The sequence below is a fragment of the Dermochelys coriacea genome, chromosome 6, assembly GCF_009764565.3.
Source record: "Dermochelys coriacea isolate rDerCor1 chromosome 6, rDerCor1.pri.v4, whole genome shotgun sequence".
Classification (NCBI taxonomy): Eukaryota; Metazoa; Chordata; order Testudines; family Dermochelyidae; genus Dermochelys; species Dermochelys coriacea.
Window position 1 is genome coordinate 12,561,927 of NC_050073.1, and position 17,591 is coordinate 12,579,517.

The 17,591-nt window shown below is 47.6% G+C and overlaps 1 protein-coding gene and 1 pseudogene across 2 annotated transcripts in view; one reads left to right on the forward strand and one right to left on the reverse strand.

Annotated features, from left to right (window-relative positions):
• The window catches only part of LOC119857533 (NACHT, LRR and PYD domains-containing protein 3-like), a 296,613-nt gene that overhangs the window by 187,125 nt on the left and 91,897 nt on the right, over positions 1-17,591 (forward strand). The window lies entirely within an intron of this gene.
• The window catches only part of LOC119856962, a 180,975-nt pseudogene continuing 166,838 nt past the window's right edge, over positions 3,455-17,591 (reverse strand).

Here is a 17,591-nt window from a genome sequence, read left to right on the forward strand (position 1 = left end):
TTTTGGTAAGTAATTGATCTTTAAATATTCAGGGTAAATAGGCCAAATCCCCTGAGATGGGATATTAGATGGATGGGATCTGATTTACTATAGAAAATTCTTTCCTGGGTATCTGTCTGGTGAATCTTGCCCATGTGCTCAGGGTTTGGCTGATTGCCATGTTTGATGGGAGGTGTCCTGCTGGCTGTCAGTGTTCTGCACCCCGGTAATAATTAATCGGGTAACCCTGTCATTTTCTATGCTGTTATTTCTAAACTGTGCATATCAGGAACATAATTCCTTTGTTTTACTTGTGCACCATGTTGCTACTTTAACAAACCAAACTGATTGCTGCGTGTGTGCTCCAACTCCACTTTCCCCCAGAACAGGAGTGCCCCTTGTAATGCTGCCCTTAACCCTAGCAGAATTAGCCACCACCAAAGAGCAGGAAAGTAGAAATCGAACCGACTCACCGTTCTGGGATAAGATCTCTTTGCAGCAAGCTACCTACCAGGATCAGGAGTATTCAGTTGCAGTGCTCACTGAGGGAGTGTTTTGTTTTATCCGAAACCAATCTAATCACTATAGGCATCCTGTGGGAAGGAGCTCCTGTGTTATTACACAGTGGGCCGATGGATATTGGATAAAAAACGAAAGGGGAGGTCAACAGTGTGGATATAATGGTTCCTCCCCTTTTGGGAAAACTCTTACAAATGATCCTTCCACAAAAGGAGGGTCAGGAAATATAAATTGCCATTCGGTTAATATTTCCACTATAGCAGGCCAATGGTGGGTTTGCAGCGGTCCTTATGGTGAATGCAATTTGAACGGCACAATTAGGAATACCCCCCCAGTACCCACTCGGATGGATGGGAAGCCCCCCTGGGGGCATATGAATTGTTTGGAAAAGCGGCCTTAAATATCCCAGGAATCCGTCTAAGAAACAGTCCTTACTGGGCCAGGGTCACTATTTTGTATGTGGCCAAAAGGCTTACAAGGTATTGGCAGCCAATTGGACAGGTGGCTGTTATATAACTTATGGAGTTCCTCATCTTTCAATAACCACCACACTGCCCAAAGGAAAGATTAGGAATACCCGAGATACCTCTGTTGAGTCAGGAGAAGAGACCCTGCGGCGACTCAATGCGGCCTTGGATGCGGCTAAGAATCCCGACAACTGAAAAGCTTACAGGGTGCTCCATACTGAAAATTGTGCCACTGATTACTGGGCCAGCCCTAGCATGCATAGGCCGCTATATTGTAAGGCTTCAAATGGTGCTTGAAAAAGTAGCCTTAGAATTAGAGGACTCGATTTGTGACCTAGGGTCAGCAGTAGTAACATTAAATAAGGAAGTACAGCAGCTCAGAACGTATTCCCTCCAAAACAGGCTGGCCTTGGACTACCTTTTGGCATCCCAAGGGGGTGTTTGTGCCCTTGTCGGGTCCCGATGTTGTGTATATGTAAATGACAGCAGTTATGAGATTTATGATAAGGTAGTACAGGCTGAGGCCCATGCCCGAGCCGGAGCACAGGCTGCCTACGCTGCCCCCGAGAGTGATTGGTTGCAAACCTTTTTCAGGCTGGGGTTTGTCATTTTGGCTTGGTGGTTTATTTAGTCTGTCATTGAAAAGTTTTCTTCCTGTCTTAATCATACTGATGATGTTATGTTGTGCAATATCATCTGTCAGAGCCCTTGTAAAAAACATGGTAATGCATTCCCTTCAGGGCTACCACAAAGTGCTTATGCAAAGTCCCCTTATAAAAAGATAAGAGCCCAAGTGAGAAAACTCAGAGAAAAGGCTGTTGAGTATTCTCAAAGGAGGGAGTTGTTTGGGACACCGGGCATGGCCACTAGGTAACTCAAGGGGATGGAAGACCATGAGTGTCGATGAAGCCCTCTCACTCTAGGCCCAGATGGCCTCCCCTTCCCTTTTCTGCCCAGAGACACTCACAGCAGTCACGATGAGAAGTTTGCAACAGTGCATTGCAGGCGCAGATTGGGTGGAGCAAGATTAGGTCAAGCAGGACAGGAATGTTAGATAATGCTGAACAAACAACTCCATATATGGGGGAATAGATAAGAGGAAGAAGGGGAACTGGCTGGTATACCGGATTGGCTATATGGATACTCAGGGCAGCTTGCTATTGGATAAGTATGCTAAAGAATGAATGTATAAAATATGTGTAACTGCTTGCACTGGTGTGCAGGATTTGAGATTGTTGTCTCCCTGTACCGCTTGAAGCTTCAAATAAACTTTTCTACTTCTCCACCCCGTTGTGATTATTGGGCGACGCACACCAGGCAACGAATCCAGCTGTTGCCTGCCTCGGGCATTTTGTGCCAGCAACAATAACATCCCAGAACCAAAGCTCTGTCTGGGGGATATCTAGGACTGTGTATTGAACTGGGCACTTATTAAACACATTTGCAATCCCAAAGCTCCACAGAACTCGCTTCCATTTTCTCCCATCTGACTTTCATCTTCCCTAGTCTTCTTTTCTCTTTTGTTCTTCTCAGTCTCTATGATTTTTTTCAACGGTTTTCCTTTTCTCTCTCAGGCTTATGGCCTAGTGATTTTACCACCTTCACTTCAAGCTACAGATTTAAAAAACTTGGCTGGGTGGTTGTGTGGATCATGAATGGTACTTAACCTAATGCTCTTCTTTGCGCCCTTTCACTCTTCCTTTCTTTTTCTCTATGTGTCTGTAGTCTTTGTCCCAGGATTACCTATGGCAAGGGTGGTAAATTATGTGAATGAAGAAGGGTCCTTTTAATTAAATTGTGGAAGGATCCTAAACTTGTGCTCTCATTCTTGTTTACTGAATAAAATAACATGAGGTGCTGATCTAAAAGTATGCTGCCTTCAGAGGGCATTAAAAGCCCCTACATCAGAGGTTCTCAACCTTTTTCTTTCTGAGCCCCCCCAACATGCTATAAAAAACTCCACAGCCCACCTGTGCCACAATAACTGGTTTTCTGCATATAAAAGCCAGGGCTGGCGTTCGGGCGTAGCAAGCAGGGCAATAGCCTGGGGCCCCAGGCCACAGGGCCCCCACGAAGCTACATTGCTCAGGCTTCTGCGCCAGGTGGTGGGGCTCAGGGACCTGGGCTTCAGCCCCATGCAGTGGGGTTTGGCTTTCTGCCCGGGGCCTCAGCAAGTCTAATGCTGGCTCTGCTTGGAGGCCCTCCTGAAACCTGCTCAAGGCCCCCTAGGGGGCCCCGGATCCCTGGTTCCAGAACTACTGCACTACATTATCCAACTTGTAACATGAAACCTATCAGCCCAGCAGTGGGAGAAGAATGAGAGCTGGTTCATGGGTTGGGGGCATGGACAGTAACTCTGTGATTCCAATGAAAACAGCTTCCTCACAATATAATTAAAAGGAATCCAGCTGTAACTTACACAATTTCTGCAGTTTGCAGGTGGGATGTTTCAGTCCCTCACAAAGCAGCTTCATGCCAAAATGTCCCATGTTTTGCTCCTGCAGGTTCAGCTTTCTCAGGGTCCAGTCGGTGCTGAGAGCAGAGGCGAGCTCCCTGCAACCAGCAGCTGTAAAATCGCAATCCCCCAACCTGCAGAAGCCAGAGATTCAAAGAGGAAACCATACATATTTTAGCCCCAAACACTGCTGTCAGTGGTGTCTAAAAGGAGATTCTTCACTCTGGACATGCACAGATAGATCCCATTGGCACCACAGGTCCCTGATCTAGTGGGGTGACAGCGCTGAGTCTGGAGACAGTGGAGGGGGGCTGCAGAGACCTATGGGGATGAAGGGTACGGGGACAGGGGCAGATGTGCCTGACTGAATGGGAAAGGCTTGGGGTCAGCCAGGGTCTACACGGGGGAGGCTTCCCAACACCCAAACAATTCTCCCAACCACCACCCCCAAAGAAAAACCTCCCATCCACACCCAGCACCTGCCAGGTTCACTCCCAGGTTCCTTCCCTCTCCCTCAGCTCCTCCATTACCCCTGGCTCTCCCAAGCCTTTGCACTGCTTCTGACCATTGCAGTAAATACAGGTCTGTATTGTCATTTAAATGAATTACACGAAGTTCTGTATTAATATGCCTGGTAAGGAATCTATTTGTGAAAAAAATTGCCAGAACTGTTTTTTGGAGGGAGGTGCGGGGGGGGGGGTCTGTTTGTTACAGACATACTTGCTGACAGATATTTTGAAATAAATTACCAAAATAATTGTAACTGGCATGATTATATGGTGTTATTTTGACAGATAGGATATGCAGAATTTTGCAGAATTTTTAAGTTTTTGGTGCAGAACTTCCCCAGGAGTATAGTGTGTATTTCACAAAGGAATGACCAGCACAGTTGAAGGGAAAAGTATACTGAAGGGCCATTTCTAATCATTTGGGGAGTCCTAACAATATCCTATAACAAACTGCTGGTTCTGTTCTGGGCACTCCAGAACCTAGAATGGGGTGAAAGGAAAGGATTACTTTGGGGTTGGTCCTGCTTTGAGCAGGGGGTTGGACTAGATGACCTCCTGAGGTTTCTTCCAACCCTGAGATTCTATGATTCTATGGCTGGGCCCCAGGTTAACCTGGGAGAGGGAGGGACCCAGATCAGCTTCGCCCGAGTAGGGGGTGCTGTGTTAATCAGAATGACAAGGAAGAGAAGTGACATCCTGGGCACAGAGCGGATCAGAGATAGAGCTGGCCAGTGTGTGTGTGAGGGTGAGCAGCAGGCTGCAGGCAGCAAGGGGAGAAGGCCAGGTAGCAGCATCCTGAGAGCCAGGGCAAGGAGGCAGGTGGGAAGGTGAGAGCTGATCAGAGAAGCAGGCTGTGGCTGGCAGGGACTGGGAGAAGCAGCAGGACACATGAGGAACAGCCTGCAAGCAGAGGACAAGAGGCAATTGCTAAAGCTGTGTGACACAGGAGGACAATGCAGAGGGACCCGAGGAGATCAGAGATGACAGGACTGAGCTGTGGCCAGTGGGGCCACAGACCAGCCCTTAATTATCTGCCATGAGAAGGATGGGCCGGAAGAGCACCGGGGCCAGCCCACAGCCGGCTCTCAGTGACACACCTGCTGGCTGAGCTGCGTTATCGGTAGCTGGGGTGACACTGCAGGTGTGGCATGAAATGATGAGTGATAAGCAGGAGGAATCCCAGCCCCTTTGTGGTAACACATGAATACTGATGTTATTTATTCCTACGCGTTGTTTACAGCTAGTGTGGGAGAACAGATAAGTGTTTAATTTTCTTCTCTTTCCAGCCCTTTTGGGAAAGCTGGAGTGGTCGCTCCAGGCTGGGGGAGGGGGAGTGTTGTTATTGGGTTTCTAACATCAAAATATGCTCCATTTAGGGTTTGCTAAAAGCCACTTGACTATGTCCTCAGCTGCACCCAGTTCACCCTCAACACAACTGACTAGACTTGTAGATGAAGAAACTGGCTCTCAGTCACCTTTCCACTCTCCTGATCCTGGATCAGATATCGAATCACAGGACTGGAAGAGACCTCAATGGGTCAGCTAGTCCAGTCCCCTGCCCTCAAGGCAGGACTATTATTTAGACCACCCCTGACAGGTGTAGGTGCTTTTCAAAGATTGTGGGTGCATTCACAGCAGTGAATCCAAGGAGAGAGCAGAAATCACAATAGTACAATGTTAACAGGCACAGACTAAAGGAAACCAGCTGTTACTTACCCTAGTTTCTGCAGTTTTCAGTCTGGATGTTTCAGTCGCTCACACAACAGCTGCACTCCAGAATCTTCCAGTTTGTTTTCTCCCAGGTACAGCTCGGTCAGAGTTTGGCTGATTCTAAGCCCTGGTCTACACTACGAGTTTAGGTCGGATTTAGCAACGTTAGATCGGTTTAGCCCTGCACCTGTCCACATTAAGAAGCCATTTTTTCCGACTTTAAGGGCTCTTAAAACAGATTTCTGTACTCCTCCCCGATGAGTGGATGAGCACTGAAATCGACCTTGCTGGGTCCAATTTGCGGTAGTGTGGACGCAATTCGACAGTATTGGCCTCCGGTAGCTATCCCAGAGTGCTCCATTGTGACCGCTCTGGACAGCACTCTCAACTCAGATGCACTGGCCAGGTAGACAGGAAAAGCCCCGCAAATTTTTGAATTTCATTTCCTGTTTGCTCAGCATGGTGAGCTGATCAGCACAGGTGACCATGCAGTCTCAGAATCGCTAAAGAGCTCCAGCATGGAGCGAACGGGAGGTACTGGATCTGATCGCTGTATGGGGAGACAAATCTGTGCTATCAGAACTCCATTCAAAAAGACTAAATGCCAAAATATTTTTAAAAAATCTCCAAGGGCATGAAGGACAGAGGCTATAAAAAGGACCCACAGCAGTGCCGTGTGAAACTTAAGGAGCTCAGGCAAGCCTACCAAAGAACCAGAGAGGCAAATGGCTGCTCCGGGTCAGAGCCCCAGACATGCCACTTCTATGATGAGCTGCATGCCATTCTAGATGGTGCAGCCACCACTACCCCACCCCTGTGCTGTGACTCCATCAATGGATCATCACGCAACAGGGATGCAGATTTTGGGGACGAGGAAGATGAGGATGAGGAGGAGGATGAAGCACAGCAAGCAAGCGGAGAAACCGTTTTCCCTGACAGCCAGGAATTGTTTTTCACCCTGGATCTAGTACCCTCCCAACGCACTGAAGGTGGGCTCCCGGACCTAGAAGGCGGAGAAGGGTGAGTGTACCTTTATAAATATAATACATGGTTTAAAAGCAAGCATGTTTAAAGATTAATTTGCCCTGAAGACTTGGGATGTATTCGCGGCCAGTACAGCTACTGAAAAAGTCTGTTAACGTGAATGGGGATGGAGCAGAAATCCTCCAGGGACATCTCAATGAAGCTCTCCTGGATGTACTCCCAAAGCCTTTGCAAAAGGTTTCTGGGGAGAGCAGCCTTATTCCGTCCTCCATGGTGGGACACTTTACCACGGCAGGCCAGCAGCATATAGACTGGAATCATTGCATAACAAAGCATGGCAGCGTATGGTCCCAGTGTTTGCTGGCATTCAAGCAATATCTGTTCTTTATCTCTCTGTGTTATCCTCAGGAGAGTGATATCATTCATGGTCACCTGGTTGAAATAGGGGAATTTTCTTAAGGGGACATTCAGAGGTGGCCGTTCCTGCTGGGCTGTTTGCCTGTGGCTGAACAGAAATCATCCCCGCTGTTAGCCACATAGTGGGGGGAAGGGTGAAGCCATCATCCCAGAGAATTGTGTGTGTGTGTGGGTTGGGTGGTAGTTAGTTGGGTTTGTGCTGCATGTTAACCCGAAAACCGCAGCCCCTCCTTTTAAATGGCCAACCCATTGGGTGCTTGGTATGTGAAATGAGGGCGCTGCTATTTGAAACCATTCCCACATGTTAGGAAGGTTAAAGAATCCAAAAGACTGTGGCTTACCATGTCTGCCTGCAAGCCGAATTCTGTTGTCCGCTGGCCCTGCGTGTGTAATCTCTCACACCATACCGGCAGGCCCTCGATATAAGAGGCAAAATGCTACCTTGTAAAGAAAGCACACATGCTATGTAATGTTAACAGCTTGGTTCACCGTGAAAGAGTCTACCCATTGTTCTCTAAAATGTCTCTTTTTAAAGACTAATCTCCCTTTTTTCCCTCCTGCAGCTGCAAATGTTTCATCGCTCCACGTATCATCTCCGTCCCAGAGGCTATTAAAAATTAGAAGCCGAAAAAAAAACGTACTCACGATGAAATGTTCTCTGAACTCATGCAGTCCTCCTACGCTGAAGGAGCCCAGCACAATGCATGAAGGGAGACAATGTCAGAGTCCAGGAAAGCACAAAATGAACATGAGGACAGGAGGGACAAGTGAGAGGACAGGAGGGATGTGAGAGAGAGAACAGGAGGGATGAGCAAGAGAAGAGGTGGTGCCAGCATGATGAGAGGAGGCAGGATGCAGTGCTGAGGCTACTGGAGGGTCAAAGTGATATGCTCCGACATCTGGTGGAGCTGCAGGAAAGGCAGCAGGAGCACAGACTGCCACTGCAGCCCGTGTAACCAACTGCCCTCTTCCCCTAGTTCCATAGCCTCCTCACCCAGACACCCAAGAATGCAGTGGGGGGACCTCCGGGCACCCAACCACTCCACCCCAGAGGACTGCCCAAGCAACAGAAAGCTGGCATTCAATAAGTTTTAGAGTGCAGTGTGGCCTTGTCCTTCTCTCCTCCCCCCTCCACCACCCCACCCGATGCTTCCCTCCTCCCCCACCCCTCACGGGCTACCTTGACAGTTCTCCCCCCATTTGTGTGATGAATTAATAAAGAATGCATGAATTTGAAACGACAGTGACTTTATTGCCTCTGCAAGTGGTGATCAAAGGGGGTAGGGGAAGGCGGTTGGCTTACAGGGAAGGAGAGTGAACCAAGGGGGCAGGTTTTCATCAAGAAGCAAACAGAACTTTCACACCATAGCCTGGCCAGTCATGAAACTGGTTTTCAAAGCTTCTCTGATGTGAAGCATGCCTTGCTGTGCTCTTCCAACCGCCCTGGTGTCTGGCTGCAAGTAATCAGTGGCCAGGCAATTTACCTCAACCTCCCACCCTGCCATAAATGTCTCCTCCTTACTCTCACAGATATTGTGGAGCACTCAGCAAGCAGTAATAACAATGAGAATATTGGTTTCGCTGAGGTCTAACCAAGTCAGTAAACTGCGCCAGCGCGCTTTTAAACATCCAAATGTACATTCTACCACCATTCTGCACTTGCTCAGCCTATAGTTGAACAGCTCCTGACTACTGTCCAGGCTGCCTGTGTATGGCTTCATAAGCCATGGCATTAAGGGGTAGGCTGGGTCCCCAAGGATAACTATAGGCATTTCAACATCCGCAACGGTTATTTTCTGGTCTGGAAAGTAAGTCCCTTGCTGCAGCCGATCCCACAGACCAGAGTTTGTAAAGATGCAAGCGTCATATACCTTTCCCGGCCATCCCACATTGATGTTGGTGAAACGTCCCTTGTGATCCACCAGTGCTTGTAGCACCACTGAAAAGTACCCCTTGTGGTTTATGTACTGGCTGTCTTGGTGGTCCAGTCCCAAGATAGGGATATGCGTTCTGTCTGTCGCCCCACCACAGTTAGGGAATCCCATCGCAGCAAAGCCATCCACTATGACCTGCACATTTCCCAGAGTCACTACCCTTGATAGCAGCAGCTCAGTGATTGCGTTGGCTGCTTGCATCACAGCAGCCCCCACAATAGATTTGCCCACTCCAAATTGATTCCTGAGAGACCGGTAGCTGTCTGGCGTTGCAAGCTTCCATAGGGCTATCGCCACTCACTTGTGAACTGTGAGGGCTGCTCTCATCTTGATATTCTGGCGCTTCAGGGCAGGGGAAAGCAAGTCACAAAGTTCCATGAAAGTGGCCCCTATGCATATGAAAGTTTTGTAGCCATTGGGAATCGTCCCAGACCTGCAACACTACGCGGTCCCACCAGTCTGTACTTGTTTCCCGGGCTCAGAATTGGCGTTCCACGGCATGAGCCTGCCCCATTGCCACCAGGATGGCCAAATTGCCAGGGCCCGTGCTTTGAGAGAAGTCTGTGTCCATGTCCTCTCCTCACCACGCTGCTGTTGCCTACTCACCTGCTTTTGCAGGTTCTGGTTCTGCATATACTGCTGGATAATGTGCATGGTGTTTAGAGTGGTCACAACTACGGCGGTGATCTGAGCGGGCTCCATGCTTGCCGTGGTATGGTGTGAGCAGGAGAGCAGAGTGGCAGTGGCGGGTGACTGCAATATGGCGCCCGCACGGAAAAAGGCACAAAACAATTGTCAGCCATTGCTTTCATGAAGGGAGGAGCAAGGGGTAGGCTAGCAGCAGACAGTGCTACTGGCTGGGAGAGCAGCCTGAGGCAGAATGGCCCCCTCAAGGATTGAACTCACAACCCTGGGTTTAGCAGGCCAATACTCAAACCACTGAGCTATCCCTCTGCCAATATTCCAGGCAGGACTGGATCTCCATTAGATAAAAAACTTAAAGAAGAGAATGACCTGAGTCACTCCCATTTATGTGCAGGCACCCCTGACACACCTTACCGAGATCTGCCAGGAGCACCCATGTCTTCCCAGGTGCCCCGAACGACCTCACCGAGGCTGGCCAAGAACACCCAGGAGACGATGAGCATGGCTACTAGTCGTACTGCAATATCTGCTGCCACAAGGCAATCAGCTGCTGCTGTGTAGCAATGCAGTCCCACATCTGCCAGCACCCAGGAGATGTACGGTGACGGTGATCTGAGTGGGCTCCATGCTTGCCATGGTATGACATCTGCATGTGTAACCCAGAAAAAAAGGTGTGAAACGATTGTCTGCCGTTGCTTTCGGGGGGGGCCTGACAACATTTACCCAGAACCACCCGCAACAAAGTTTTTTGCCCCATCAGGCATTGGGATCTCAACCCAGAATTCCAATGGGCAGCGGAGACTGCAGGAACTGTGGGATAGCTACCCACAGGGCAATGCTCCGGAAGTCGACGCTAGCCTCGGTAATGTGGACGCACTCCACCGGCTTAACGGTCTTAACAGTTTAAAGTGGGGACACACACAATCGACTGTATAAAATCGCTTACTAAAAAATCAACTTCTATAAATTCAACCTAATTTCGTAGTATAGACATACCCTAAGAGCAGAGGAGAGATCCCCACAATGAGTAGCTGTGAGATCACAATCCGACAACCTGATGGAGACACATATATAGAGAGAGGAAAATGACTATTTCTTAATGCCCCATTGCCTGTGCTTATAGGTGGGCAGAGAGAGGGTCTCAGACACCCTCAGAAGGGTTGGGCCCCTCCAGATCCCATCCCAGCATATATGGGAGAGAAGGATGTGGGGCTGACAGATGTGCCACTCTCCTAACCCTTCCCACTTTCCTTGACATGTCACACCTCCCAGTGTCCCATTCCACCTCTCCCGTCTCACTCCCAGTCTAATCCCTTCCCCTGACCTGAGCTCCCAACCCTTTTACACTCCCCTACCACCCATCAACATTTATCTGCCACCCCATAATCCTTCCCCTTTCTCCCTCTCCCTATTCCTCCTACTCCTTCACACCAACAAGCATTTGCAGTTGTAATTTTTTTCTTTCAAAATAGTTTGAGCACATTTGGAATTTTCTGCTGTACCCAGATTACATTTCATCAACATTTAAAAAAAAACCAAAATCTTTGACAGATAAAGATTCAAGCTATTTCCTACTTCCCCACCTCCTCCATTTCTGTCCAAGGGCGAATTTGAACTTTTAGCACCTGAGTGTTTCTCCAGTGCAATGGCCATAATATATGTGTTTAAGCTACTCAGGCCCTGTGAGTAGTGCTTCCCTAAAATGGCTCTTGGGCTCTGTTTCTGCACACACACATAGAATAATCAATTTGACATTTGGAATGTCTCTTGCTAGAGAACTAAACTCTTTCCTAGGGCACTGTACGTTCACACCCTGGCTTTCCACGCACGGAGTCACAATGCAGACAAGCCCTGAGGCAAGTCAGGAGGTGCCCTCCCTTATATAAGCTAAGATAATTACTTCATCCTCATGCAAACATGCTCATTCACCCCACAGCGGACATGGCTTTTCCAGGCAACTCCGCAGCTTGATGCCCGAGGAGCTGAATCTCACAAGTCGGAATGCACAGAGGCCTTCAAAGAAGCATGGATGATCTCCTCATTAATTCACTAGTCCTGACCCAAACCATCAACACACCAGACTCAGTGGGGGTGGTTTAATTATGCTGGTGGGAGAGCTCTCTCCTGCTGGCATAGAGCAGCTACACGGGAGACCTTACAGTGGCACAACTGCTGCTGTAAGGTCCGTAGTGTAGACGTTGCCTTAGGAGAGACAGGGCTAGGGAGCCTGTGAGGAACTCCAGGAAGACTGGACTGGCCTTTTTTATTTTTTCTGTGCTGCTTATTAAGGGAAGATAGACAGGACAGGGTCTTATATACCTCTGTGTTGCTGACTGTCACACTGTCTGCAAAGTCTCAAGAGCATGAGTCCCAACCTCAGGGCAGACTGTCAGGAAGCGGGGCACAGACACCAAATTGACTGTGAGTTCTATACTTAGATTTCACCAACCAATCATCAAGTGTAAACCCGTCAGGTGCTACAACAGCCTTATTAACACAGAATCACAGACAGGCCCTTTGGGTACTCCAAGCTATTTTGCCACTCAGGCAGGTACACGTTTGTGATAGATGGTCCCTTACATCAAGAATCCCAGCAATATGCAGGTTACTTCCAGTCCCAAAAGACCAGTCACTTACTCCAGGTCAGTTGCACCTTAGATCTCACACCAAAGACAAAACTTGTAACCAGTTTTATAATAAACTATCCAAAGATTTATTAAATAGAAAAAGGAAAAGAGAGTGATTTACAAGGTTAAAGAGGTAATCGTACATACACAAATGAGTACAGTCTTACGTTTTGAAAAGTAATAGAAGCTTCTTTAATATGAAAACTCTATATGTCCTTCAGGGCTAACCCAGGCTAATAAGATGGGGATCTCTTACTAATTCCTAGAAACCTCATCCCCAGAGTCTAAGCAGTATAGCAATAAAGTTCCTTCTTATGAAGGATTTTTATTCCCACCCTCCCACCTCAGCTGATGGAAGGAATCACTTCCAAGAGTCATCTTCATGGGGAGGAAGGAGAATAAAACAACAAAGTCTTTTGTCCTCTTTAGTCATAGAATCATAGAAGTGTAAGAGTGCGAGGGACCTCGAGTGTATGACTGGAAGGTCATCTACTCCAATGCCCTACTCTCAAGACAGGACTAAGTAATAACTAGACCATTCCTGACAGGTGTTTGTCTAACCTGTCCTTAAAAACCTCCACTGACTTCACAACCTCTCTACACAGTTTGTTCCAGTGCTTAACTAACCTGATAGTTAAGAAGTTTTTCCTAATGTCCAACCTAAACTTCCCTTGCTGCCATTTAAGCGCATTGCTTCTTGTCCTATTCTCAGGAGGTTAAGGAGAACAATTTTTCTCCCTTCTCCTTGTAACAAACTTTTATGTACTTGAAAACCGTTATGTCCCCTTTCAGTTTTCTCTTCTCCAGACTAAACAAACCCGATGTTTTCAAGCATTCCTCATAGGTAAGGCTAAGAATTAGTCATGGGCATTTTTAGTAAAAGTCATGGACAGGTCATAGGCAATAAACAAAAATTCAATGCTCCATGACCGTGATTCATGGTGACCTGTCCATGACTTGTACTATAGACCCCTGAATAAATTGTTGGTGTTCTGGGGGGCTTCGAGGGCGCAGCTGCTTCTCTGGAAGGGGGCCTCCGGGACACCTGCTGGTGCTGGGGGAGTAGCATGGCACTGGCCCAGGACCGCCACCAATGCTGCTGGCATGGGGCGGCCTGGGACTGTCGCCGCTACTGCTGGTGGCTGGGAATCATCGGTGCTGTTGCGGGGGCAGACGGGGACAGGATGCTGCAGCTTGGGTCAGTTGCACCTGCTGGCTGCAGAAGTCCCAGAGCTCCGTGACTTCCATGACCTCCATGGCAGACTCACAGCCTTAATTATTGATTGTGGTTTCTGAATCTTTAATCATTTTTGTTGCTCTCCTCTGGACTTTCTCCAATATCCATATCTTTCCTGAAATCTGGTACCCAAACCTGGACACAAGACTCCAATTGAGGCTTTATCATCATGGAGTAGTGCAGAAGAATTATTTCTCATGTCTTGCTTACATTACTCCTGCTAATTCATCCCAGAATGCTGTTTTTGCTTTTTTGTGTGTGGACTTGATTGTTCCTTCCTAACTGAAGTTCTTTGGCTTTGTCCTTATTGAATTTCATGCTATTTACTTCAGACCAGAACACCAATAAGTTCCCACGTGGTAGCAAACAACCTGTCAACATGCAGCTGGAGGACCTTAAGTGTCAGATCTATGACTTGAAAATCGTCATCTGGAATCTGTTTGAGTGGCTGACCGAAATTTGTGGTAATCCTTCAATTTGATCTGCTAGTTGGATCATCCGTTTCTCCAGACAACAGACAAGCTGCAGCCAGGTACTTAAGAGGGATGTGTCATGAATGCTGTCATAAATATAAAGGGAAGGGTAAACACCTTTAAAATCCCTCCTGGCCAGAGGAAAAATCCTTTCACCTGTAAAGGGTTAAGAAGCTAGGATAACCTCGCTGGCACCTGACCACAATGACCAATGAGGAGGCAAGATACTTTCAAAGCTGGAGGGAGGGAAAAACAAAGGTTCTGTCTGTCTGTGTGATGCTTTTGCCAGGGACAGAACAGGAATGGAGTCTTAGAACTTAGTAAGTAATCTAGCTAGATATGTGTTAGATTATGATTTCTTTAAATAGCTGAGGAATTAAACTGTGCTGAATAGAATGAATATTCTTGTCTTTCTGTCTTTCTTGTAACTTAAGGTTTTGCTTAGAAGGATTCTCTATGTTTTGAATCTAATTACCCTGTAAGGTATTTACCATCCTGATTTTACAGAGGTGATTCTTTTACCTTTTCTTATATTAAAATTCTTCTTGTAAGAAATTGAATGTTTTTTTCATTGTTCTTAAGATCCAAGGGTTTGGGTCTGTGGCCACCTATGCAAATTGGTGAGGATTTTTCTCAAGCCTTCCCCAGGCAGCGGGGTGCAAGGTTTTGGTGAGGATTTTGGGGGGAAAGATGTTCCCAAACAACGTTTTTCCAGTAAACCCAGTCAAACGTTTGGTGGTGGCAGTGGAAGTCCAAGGGCAAAGGGTAAAATAGTTTGTACCTTGGGGAAGTTTTAACCTAAACTGGTAAGAGTAAGCTTAGGAGGTTTTCATGCAGGTCCCCACATCTGTACCCTAGAGTTCAGAGTGGGGAAGGAACCTTGACATGGTGGCAGAGTGGTGGGATCAACTTGAAATCATTTTGAGATTTTTTTGAACCAGAAGCACAGATTTGAAAAGGAAATATTTTTTTTCCCTTTGGGCTGCTGGAAAGCATGTTACACTGAAAACAGTTAGAGATTTTTTTTCTCTGCTTTGGGGCCAGAGCAGAGACAAAAGGGAATTGCCTTTTGTGAGCTGGAGTTTTCTCTACCTAAAGGCAGGATAGTTAACCTCCTGCAGGGAAATTCATAAGTCTTCACAGACCTGAAGTTTTTTTTTTTTACCTAAGAGCAACTAGCGGGGTTTTCTGCCTATTTGCCTGGAGACAAAGATGTTAGTTTTTGGGCTTTTATTTTTTTTAGGATTTTGATCTTTTGAACAAAGAGAACAGATTTTAAAAGGAATTTTTTTTTCCTTTGGGCTGCTGGAAAGCCAAAGGTTTTAGGGGTTTTTTTATTAGGATTTCTCTGTAGGTTAACAATCACTATGAGAGAATATAGGTATCATATTCAGCTCAGCAAAATTTTACAAGCCAAGTTTTTTTTGTTTGTTTTGGTTTTCTGTCTAACTCTTGCGTGTAAAGTTAGTTAAAAACAGAGAGGTTAGGATGACAGACTCCACGGTTCAACAAAAGCTGGAATTAGCCAGATTTGAGGCTGAGGAAAAACAAAAGGAACATGAAAGACAAATAGAACTCATGCAGAGAGAAATGGAGGCAAAGGACAAAGACAGGGAGGCAGCAAAAGAGGCAGAACAACACCAAGCGGCTGCCCACAGGAGAGCAATGGAGGCCAACGACAAAGAAATGGAGGCAAGGGCCAAAGAACTGGAGGAGAAGGAAAAAGAGAGGAAGCATGCACTGGAGATGGAGAAAGCAAAGACTCAGCAGAATATACCAACAAACCCTAGCAATCCTTCTCCAGGTACCACTTCCCATCCCAGAAAGTTCCCCACCTACAAGGCAGGTGATGATACTGAGCCCTTCTTAGAAAACTTCGAAAGGGCCTGCCTTGGGTACAGCATCTTTACAGACCAATACATGGTAGAGCTGAGGCCACAGCTCAGTGGACCCTTAGCTGAGGTGGCGGTTGAAATGCCTAAGGAACACATGAACCAGTATGAACTGTTTAAAACCAAGGCGAGAGTCAGAATGGGGCTAACCCCCGAGCATTCCCGTCGGCGGTTCAGAGCCCTAAGGTGGAAACCAGACGTGTCATTTACCCGACATGCCTACCACATTGTGAAACATCAGGAGCAAGTGTTAAATCTCCAGAAGATTTGCACTTCCTAATGCAAATGGAGCAATTCTTAGAGAGTGTTCCTGAGGAAATAGAAAGATACATCCTAGATGGGAAGCCCAAAACTGTAATCGAGGTGGGGGAGATTGGAGCCAAATAGGTGGAGGTGGCAGAGAAGAAAAAAACTGGTCGCAGTTGGAGCGGATACCAGAAAGGACAACCTCAGACCACACCCTATTACCGGGGGCCACCCAAGGCCCCACCTACCGCCCTAGGAATCCTCCAGCCACCTTATCGTCCCGCTACACCGTTCTCCAGCAACCCACCTCACCCCAGTGACCTGTCAGCTGGATGATGTTTTAAATGTAACGAGCCGGGGCATGTGAAGGCAAACTGCCCCAAGAATCCCAACAGATTACAGTTCATTGCACCAGAATCACACCAGAGATCCTCAGGCCCAGATACCTCCCAGATACCCTTGGAGCGGAGGGAAACTGTAAGTGTGGGCAGGAAAAAGGTCACCGCATGGAGGGACACCGGAGCACAGGTGTCGGCTATCCATGCTTCCTTAATGGACCCCAATTTAATCAACCCAGAAATCCAAGTGATGATTCAACCCTTCAAGTCCAACTCTTTCAATTTGCCTACAGCCCAGTTGCCTGTCTAGTAAAAGGGCTGGTCATGAACGTGGACTTTTGCAGTCTATGATGATTATCCCATCCCCATGCTGTTGGGGGAAGACTTGGTCAATCATGTGAAGTCAGCCAAGAGGGTGGGAATGGTCACCCGCAGCCAGACTAAACCAGCCATCACTCCTAGCGCTGTTCTGGAAACTTCTACCAGGACCCTGTCAGAGGTGATGTACCCAGACCCCAGGCCAATGTCTGCAACAGCAGTAGTGGATCCAGTCCCAGAGACCCAGACAGAGCCAGTCCCAGAACCGGAACCGGCGGAACAACCAGCACCAGACCCATTGCCAGCACTGAATCCAGTATTTGCAACCCCAACACCAGAGGGCCCCACCAAACCTGAACTGGCAGCAGCCGATAACCCTACACCAGAGGCTCAGCCGGAGCCTGAACCCCAACATAGTGCACCAGCAAAGAGCGTTTCACAATGAACGGAAACAGCCCCATCCCCTACATCACTTCCACTGGGACCAAGCCTCAGTCCACAATCCAATGAGGAACTGATGTCTCCAGCATCAAGGGAACAGTTCCAGGCTGAACAGGAAGTAGATGAAAGCCTCCAGAGAGCTTGGACGGTGGCATAGAGCAACCCACCGCTTCTCAGCTCTTCTAATCAATCCAGGTTTGTTGTAGAAAGAGGACTCTTATACAAGGAATCTCTTTCTGATGGACACCAGGAAGATTGGCATCCTCAGAGACAGTTGGTAGTTCCAACTAAGTACCGGGTCAAGCTCTTGAGCTTAGCCCAGAATCATCCTAGTGGCCATGCTGGGGTGAACAGGACCAAAGACCGTTTGGGGAGGTCATTCCAATGGGAGCAAGGATGT